Source organism: Cucurbita maxima, unplaced genomic scaffold (genome assembly GCF_002738345.1).
Source record: "Cucurbita maxima cultivar Rimu unplaced genomic scaffold, Cmax_1.0 Cma_Scf00054, whole genome shotgun sequence".
In the NCBI taxonomy this organism is placed as follows: domain Eukaryota; kingdom Viridiplantae; phylum Streptophyta; class Magnoliopsida; order Cucurbitales; family Cucurbitaceae; genus Cucurbita; species Cucurbita maxima.
The window spans coordinates 171,685-180,779 of NW_019272070.1; the positions used below are offsets into that span (position 1 = coordinate 171,685).

The window sequence follows — 9,095 nt, forward strand, 5'->3', positions numbered from 1 at the left end:
CCAGTCTACAAGATCTATAACCTAGTGCTCTGATACAGACTGTAACGTCCCTAATTTTCTTTAACCTAATTAGCGACGTTGCCTTGCATTCATATGACAAAAGTACGAAAATTCATATAAGACAACTTCAATAGACATGTTCATTATTATAAGTAGTTCGTAACTGGAAAATCAATAGCGACGACCTAACTGGGAATATCAATCAACAACTAACTAGGAGAAACAATTGCAAATAGCTATTATTTGAAAGAGTCTTAATAAGATGCCTACGGCACTACGAGCCCTCTCTAAGATTTCCATGGCCTTCACAGCGTTCACCGTCAGCCATACATGGGAGCCTTGTCCTTACCTGAAAATATAGGTAGCAAGTGACTTGAGTATTATATAAAATACATAGTAAGTTGTCCCACTATTGGGGTTAAGCATACAATACACATTCAGGACACAAGCAGTTCACACACAGCACGCATGCACAATCACAAGCAGAGAAAAGCAAACATGAGGGGCTAATGTTGTTACTATAACACGTGCATGAGCAATTTGGATCTTAGGTACTCTAAGTACATCAATTATAGTAAATTTGATGGTGTTAATATAACACATGCGGAAGCAATTTGGATCTTAGGCACTTTTAGAACATCAATTATAGTAAATAACTAGCATGTTCCTAAGTATTAAAACTTAATGAGTTTGAATACTAACCTTTTGTAGTTCAAATTTCTTTTTCCTCACGAACCGGTTTCGAACCACCACTAGTGTCTTCTCCACTATCCTCTAGCCTTAGAACGGGATTGTGGAATCCGGTGAGTGACTAAACTTGGGAGGGATTTTGTATATATGAAGAGAGTGTTTGTGAGAGGTTTTTCACCATAGAAGAAACCTTTCATGTTTTATGATCACTCTATTTATATAGTCATGTTTGCATGTTCATGCAAATTTGAGATCACCAAAATTTGACACTCAAAATTTCACTCAAATTTGTGGGGTTTATTTAGAAAGCATGCCAGTTTGGTTAAACCAAATTTTGACACCTCAAAATTTTGCTAATATAGATTTTTACATTAAATGAAGTCAACATTTTGACTTTCTTCATTTTGATTCAACAATCAATTTGAATTATTAATTTCAAATTAAAGTAATATTAAATGATTAATTAAACTATTTAATTAATATTTAATATTAATTCAAATGTCAATCTCAATTAATTTCGACACATATTTGATTAAGATATTTCAATCTTATTTAAATATTTCAGATTTTCTCTTTTTGTTTAATTCGTAAATAAAACAAAAATGCGGTTAAATATATCGTATATATGTAGCGCATTCTCCCTAATTTGAATTCGAACATTTCGAACTCACTCGTCACATTGTTCTATGGTTTAGTAGCGCATTCTCCCTAATTTGAATTCGAACATTTCGAACTCACTCGTCACATTGTTCTATGGTTTAGTTCGATATGAGCTAGCAAAGGGACCTAATGGACCTATAAATCATGGGCTCCAACGATCCAAGATTAACTGGTTAAACTCATTAACCTTGTTAACCAACTTTCGTTAAGTACTGTCCACTATAGCCTAGTAGTTGCACTCCCCTCACTATAGATATATTTCTGTCCATTTGATATAACCATGATTAGTAAGTCGATCATTCACAGATTGTTCGTAACTAGAGCTGGGTCAATTTACTGTTTTACCCCTAAAGTTACTTCTTGTTTCTTATGTCTCACCGATCCTCTAATGAACAATTGGTTTGTGGTCCAACCAGTAAACCGAATCCCTCTTAGGCCAATGAGAGGGTGGGGCCCCTTGTTCAAGACTTGGAGTCAGTAATTAAGAAAACTACCTCTCTTCTATCCCTAAAAGTGGGTAGGAGTGAATTCCATTTTGCACCCCACGTCCCCAGCCATTTACCCAGTCTTACCCCTGAAATGGGAGGTCTATTGAATCAGCGAACTTGAACCACTTGGGTAGGCATTTGCACCCCACGTTCCCAGCCATTTACCTAGTCTTACCCCTGAAATGGGAGGCCTATTGAGTCGGCAAACTTGAGTCACTCTCACCCATGCTAATCTAAGGATAATTTCGAATAAACAGGAGTTCATGGTTAGCTCAGGATTAAGATCAAGTTACCTAGGTCATCGAATGAAAAAAAAATCAGTCTCAACAGTAAACGACATTATAAAGTGAAAATGATTTTCTTCATGGTCCGTTCTTATGCAATACTCATTGCATAGGACGCCCCCACTCACATGTTTCCACATGTACAATTTTAGTGATCACATTGTTCATATCATATACAAAAGTGGGCCGCATCCATAGTGTCCCCAGAATAAGGTACTCAGCCTTATTCTTATACTATAGATCATTTTGACTATATACTTGAACTTGATCAACTCTTATGTCTCTGCATATGGTTCAAGTAATCATATTATAGCCAGAGTGTTCTTAGTTTATTGGATTTAGATTAATGATCGTAAAGTTCACTTTATTCAATAACAATCTTTACTGAATAAACAACAATAATAACTTTATTGAAAAATAGAATATGTTTTTATTTACAAACTCTGAGTTTTAGGACATAAAACCCAACAAAATTAACTAGCATGTTCATAAGTATTAAAACTCAAGGAGTTTGAGCACTAACCTTTAGTAGTTTAAATTCTTTTTTTTCATGAATCGGTTTTGAACCACCACTAGTGTCTTCCCTACTATTCTTCGGCCTTAAAACGGGATTGTGGAATCTGACTAAACTTGGAAGGGATCTAGTATATGTGAAGAGAGAATTTGTGAGGGACTTTCTCAAGCTTTTTTCAGGAAAAATTTTCATGTACCTTGATCACTCTATTTATAGAGTCATATTTGCATGTTCATACAAAATTGAGATTACTATATTTTGACACTCAAAATTCCACTCAAATTTGTGGGGTTATGTGACAAACATGCCAGTTTGGTTAACCATATATTGACACTCAATATTCCACTAACTCAAACATGAATTTTTTCATTAGGTGAGGTCAACATTTTGACTTTCTTTATTTTAATTCAACCATTAATTTCAAATCAAAATAATATTAAAATGCCAATTTGAATGCACATATTGATTATGAATTCCTATTCATAATTAAAATGTTTAAATCTTATTTAAATATCTCAAATTCTCTCTGTATGTTTAATTCATAACTAAACAAAAATGCGGTTCGTATATATTTAGCGAATATTTCCTAATTTGAATTCGAACACTTCGAACTCACTTGTCACACTATTCTAAGGTTTAGTCCAATATGAGCTAGCAGGGGGACCTAATGGACCTATAGATCATGGTCTTCAACAATTCGAGATTAACCGGCTAAACTCATTAACCTTGTTAACCAACATTCGTTAACTACTAGGACACTCCACTATAGCTTAGTAGTTGCACTCCCCTCACTATTTTTGTCCATTTGATATAACCATGATTAGTAAATCGTTCCTTCACAGGTTGTTCGTAACTAGAGCTGGGTCAATTTACCATTTTACCACTAAAGTTACTTCTTGTTTCTTGAGTCCCACTGATCCTCTAATGAACAATTGGTTTGTGGTCTAACCACCAAACTTGGAGTCAGTACTTAAGGGAACAACCTCGCTACTATCCCTAAAAGCGGGTAGAAGTGAATTCCGTCATACACTCTATGTCCCCAGCTATTCACTCAGTCTTACCCCTGAAATGGGAGGCTTATTGAGTCGGCAAACTCGGGCCACTCTCACCCATGCAAATCTAAAGATAATTCCGAATAAACATGAGTTCATAGTTAGCTTAGGATTAAGATCGAGTTACCTAGGTCATCGAATGAAAAAATCAGTCTCAATAGTAAACGACATTATAAAGTGAGAGTGGCTTTCTTCATGGTCCGTTCTTATGCAATACTCATTGCATAGGACGCCCCCACTTACATGTCTCCACATGTACAATTTAGTGATCACATTGTTTATATCACATACAAAAGTGGGCCGCATCCATAGTGTCTCTAGAATAAGGTACTCAACCTTATCCCTATTCTATAGATCATTTTGACTATATACTTGAAATTGATCTACTCTTATGTCTCTACATATAGTTCAAGTAATCATACTATAGCTAGAGTGTTCTTAGTTTATTGGATTTAGATTAATGAACGTAACATTCACTTTATTCAATAACAATCTTTACTAAATAAACAACAATAATAACTTTATTGAAAACAGAATATGCTTTTGTTTACCAACTATGAGTTTTAGAACATAAAACTCAACAGGGCTGTCTTCCATTCCCTTTTTACATGGCCTTAAGCCATGGCTTTATCCGAGCAGAGTGGATGCGAGGTCCTTCTTCATGCACGACCCACGTACGTCAACAGGGCCCACCAGGTGCGTTCGTACACAAATCTCCTGAGCCTGGCTTGGTCGGGTACACATGACATACGTTACTGGACGTCAAGGAAAAGGAGGGGGGCTACATGATATCATAGCGAGCATAATATCGAGTGTACGCATTCGTACCATTATTACATAGCATGGCGGTAACCCTATGCATAAGAATCAACATGCATGGGGTCCCTAACGCCTACCCCCATGGCATTACACATACATCGTTTCATTTCCCTCGTCGCGTTACATAGCATGACTTAATGGAACATTATATGAGTGTATTGTAGTACACCAGTCAACACATCCATGGCACGTAAAACTCCCAACACATTCATGACGTGTCAATCAATTTCATGCATACAGGGTAAAACAATTAAGGGCAACAACATCACATATATGAGCATGACATACATAACATTTCACCTAACAACAACATCTCATACATGAGCATGACATACATAACATTTCACCACAAGAAGATACTTAGCATAACATACATGGTATACATTGACATTTCACACCAAGATAAACACATGGCATAACATACGTTGACCGTACGCATGGTACATGCGACGGCCACAGTGCACGCACCATTACACATAGATAACTAACGCCAACAGTAAGGTTACTTACCTCCTTGGCCTTAGCCGAAGTCACTCGCAACGCTAACTCCGGTGCCTAACTACCCCTTATAAGATCACATGATACATTTAGAGTCCTTTCACAACTAGCCCTTATGCCTAACTACCAAGGTACGTTCTTATCACAACCTATTTTGTCGAAGTGGAGTTATACTGGCCTCAGATGGTTGAAACAAGGGTGGGAATGACTTCAGAATGGTCAGAAACCTAGGAAACGGTATATTATTCATATATCGGGCCGTTAATCCGAGTTGTCGAGCCGAGCCGCAGAATGTAACGGAGCCGCTGATGAAGCCGAAGTGCCGAGCCGACGAGTTGTGAAGGTCACTGACGGGGCACGATTTCTAGTCGTGTTTGGTGTCGTTGGTCTTGGGCCGAAATGAAGACGCAGCCCAATGACAGTGTCCGAGCGCGGCCTGCAAGGTACGGGTCGTACGCTAGCTGAGGCAAACTCGCGGGATACCCGAAGAATCGACCCACGCTCGCTGCTTTGTCTTCCTTGCTCGAGAGTCTTGATGAACCCTAATCGCAGGACCTGACTACCGTCGCCGGTGAGATTGTCGTCGTCTGTTCGTCCCTGACGGTGCGTCTGTCCTCCTTGTCCTGATGTACCCCGGCGTTGGTTCGCTCCCACCTAAGGTTCGCAAACGTTCGAAGTCTCACGACGTTATCGATCCTCCACCTCAATCTTACTACTTCTCTCTCACGGTACAACAATGACTCAATAGAAGGGCGGCTACTTAGATACCCTAGGGTTTAATGTGGGGGCTTGGGGAAATAGTACGTTCTCTCAGCAATTGTCGTCGAAAATCGCTAGATTTTCAGTGTTCCTTCTTTTTTTTTTTTCTAGAATGCGTATCGTTACAGATAGCATATGAAAAATGTTATTGTAGACAATATAGCGTTCTTCGTACGTTGTGATAGCACGTATTATTAAAATTTGAACTTTTTATAGCGTTTTTATATAATTATAATGGATGCTAGGATAGAGTATAAATATATAGCTTATATGATAAAGATAACAATTCTTTTGTGTAAATGCATATCTATGGAGAACTAAATTGTATAGTTGAAGTAAGAGATGTACATCTAGTTGAACTTGTTGAAGGTGTGAATTCTGTCGATTAAAAAGTTGTTGTTAATAAAATATATATATTTGCTTTATACCTTGAAAAGATAGAGAGGTGAATCTTCTTTAATACTTTAGTTTCACTTAATTTTTCCGCTTTAAAAGTTAAAAAAAAAAAAAACCTCGAAGATTTAATACTTATTACTTACTACTACAATAGTGTATACTTCCACCAACACTTGGGTTTTTTTTTTTTTTTTTAAATGCATTTGTTATACTCCTACACAAACTATCAAATTTTTGATCTTTGTACCAAGGAACCTAATTTCTAATTTAGTTATTTACTTAGGGTGAGTTGAAGAGGGAGAAAAAAATGGCAAGCTATAATTTTCATTTTGGACCCTGAAAGAGAGAGAATCTTTAGGTGAACAAAACGTGTATTAAGAGTTTGAGAATCCATAAGTGCTAGCTTAGAATCCCTGCTGATGTTATTCATTTAGCCGAGGCAGAAACGGAGTAATTACAACATGTGCACACCCAACAATGGAGTGGAGGGGTTAAACTCATGCATAATCAAACCTAAAATCCAAGCGCCTACCTTTGAGCTAAAGTCCATGATGTCAAGAGTAGTTTCATATTATTATCATTAAAAGATTCCCACCTCCATCTAAACTTTTTTTTGGGAGTGAGTGACTCGTTACAATTTCAAGGAGGGAATAAAAACTTGATCAGACTACTGAGTTTATTTCCTTATTTTCTAAGAAATGATGCTAAATAAGGGTTCAACACCGAGTTTCAAGAGAAATTGATTCTCGAGCAATGTAATACCTGAGGTTAATATGGTTTGGAAAAGAAACCAGGAAAAAAAAGTTTAGAAAAATAATATAATAATGACAAATTACCAAAATACCCCTAATTACGCTATATTATATCATACTATGTTATGCGATGATATGATTATGCCATGTTATGATTGCTATGCATAACCCTTGAAGTCATGTACGCTAATTAGGAAAGATTTGATAAGTATAATGTATGCATAATTTATATGCAACTTATGTCACAAATGAAAGGAGATACAATTTGTATCTTAAAGCATATTTTGATTTTAATCTATGGGACCTCATACTTTTATATGTGCCATGTGCATCAAAATACTTCCCCGTTATGATTAGTACGGACGCGTATCTTACGATATTTATGTTCGTCATGATATCATGCGGACTATTTCCCTCTAAGGCGTTCGTAACATGAGAACGCGCTAGCCCGATGAACCATGCTCAAGAGGTACATATAGGATCCCATTCGGTGGGTTCATAGACATCAAACTCTACCCTGATTGGAAAGTGGAGCCCAAGGTCATGTTATGATGTTTTATAAAATGATAGATCCCCCCCATAACTACTTATGTATGCATTTTTTGACCCTAATAGTGGGGTTACTTTCTGAGTATTTCTTAAAGTACTCGAGCCTCATACAACTCTTATTTTCAAGTAAAGGTGAGGCACACTTACACAGATGATGCGATGTTGTGGAGGACGTGGAATCGAAGCTAGGGTAGCTTCATTTCTGCTTAAGTTGTGGCCCTTAGGTTAGAAAAGGGTGTTTTCATTCCTTTGAAATTACTATTATTTCAGGCTAGTATTTACTTTTATTTGAAATGAACTCCACACAGGTTTAAGCTCATGACATCATTTACATGTGAAGATTTTAAAATAAATTTGCACATATTAGACATATCATGCATGCAGTAACGTCTCAATTATATTAGGAAATATAGGGTCGTTACAGTTCGTATCAGAGTGATGCTTCTCTTAGTAAGATGTGATTCGAAAACGAACCAACACGAAAGCTGGTGGAGCATATGATGCACAAGTAAACGAGCACATGAATGAACCTAGACCACATCTGAATGAGAGCAATCCTAAGAATACGATAACTAAAAAAGATTTAAAATTTTGAAAGTTACTATCTATACCAACAAGGTACATTTCTTTTTTAGTGGTTCAATCCTAATAACTTTATAGTTAAACGTGGTTTGCTTGGAATAATTGTATGTTGGGTGACTTCCTGTAATTTTCTTTTCTAAGATGCATGTAAGCGAGGATAAAGCTTGTAAAAAGGACTCGTGTTTGTTTGTGGGGATAGTCTTCACTCTTAAAAGTAAGGAGTAAGTAACGTGACCATGTAGTAAAGGATGTAAGGAAATACCAAGGCCATCAAGTACCAAATTCGGATTCTAAATCCTAGGCATTGATCGTTACATATTGTATTTGTGAATTCATTATATTTATTTTATTTTGAAGAAGAAAAGTTCTTCCCATCCAACTTCAACCTCAAGGATTGTGTTATAAACAAGGCTCACAAAATGAAGGATGGACAACTAGTGAATGCATGAGTTGTTGAGACACTCATATGTTTTCTATTGTATTTTGTTCATAAAATGTTGCCAAACTATTTTAGTACGTTATATATGTATGAAAGTTGTTTGAGATCTTTGTAATTTAACATATTTTAGACTAGTTTGAAAATGAGTTGTCTTTATTGACATTTTAGGTCACATCTGGCATTTCCAGGTCGTTTGGGGTTAGATCCTCATAGGATACTTAGTGTATTGGAAACTTATTGACCTAAGACATTGCATAACTATTCTGGTTCTACCGCCCTAAACTTAATCTAATTCGTGCATTCTGTATTATCGAGATATTCCATGTGTGACGACTCTAATTTCCGAAGGGAACTAGAACCACTACCATGTACATAATATAATTCTTGTTTCGCGGAAACATTCAATTAAATAACTTTATAATGCGATTCCATGGACTTATACGTTTAAACAAGAGTCTTAAAGTAAAATGAAAGAAATGTTTAAAGTAAATTAAAATAATACAAAAGAAAAATACTAAAAGAGTAATGACCTATACAAACCTAAAGTTTACAAAAAAAAAAAAAAAAAAAAAAAAAAAAAAAAAAAAAAAAAAAAAAAAAAAAAAAAAAAAAA

The 9,095-nt window shown here is 36.1% G+C and overlaps 1 protein-coding gene across 2 annotated transcripts in view; it reads left to right on the forward strand.

The window, feature by feature from the left end:
• LOC111471655 (acetyl-CoA acetyltransferase, cytosolic 1-like) overlaps nucleotides 1–5,986 on the forward strand; it is a 21,897-nt gene extending 15,911 nt beyond the window's left edge. For both annotated transcript variants that reach the window (XM_023117371.1, XM_023117370.1), the window contains 2 exons: nucleotides 5,189–5,191; nucleotides 5,893–5,986. The gene's annotated coding sequence lies outside the window, so the exon portion shown is untranslated. The remainder of the gene's footprint in view (nucleotides 1–5,188; nucleotides 5,192–5,892) is intronic.
• The last annotated feature ends 3,109 nt before the right edge of the window (nucleotides 5,987–9,095 follow it).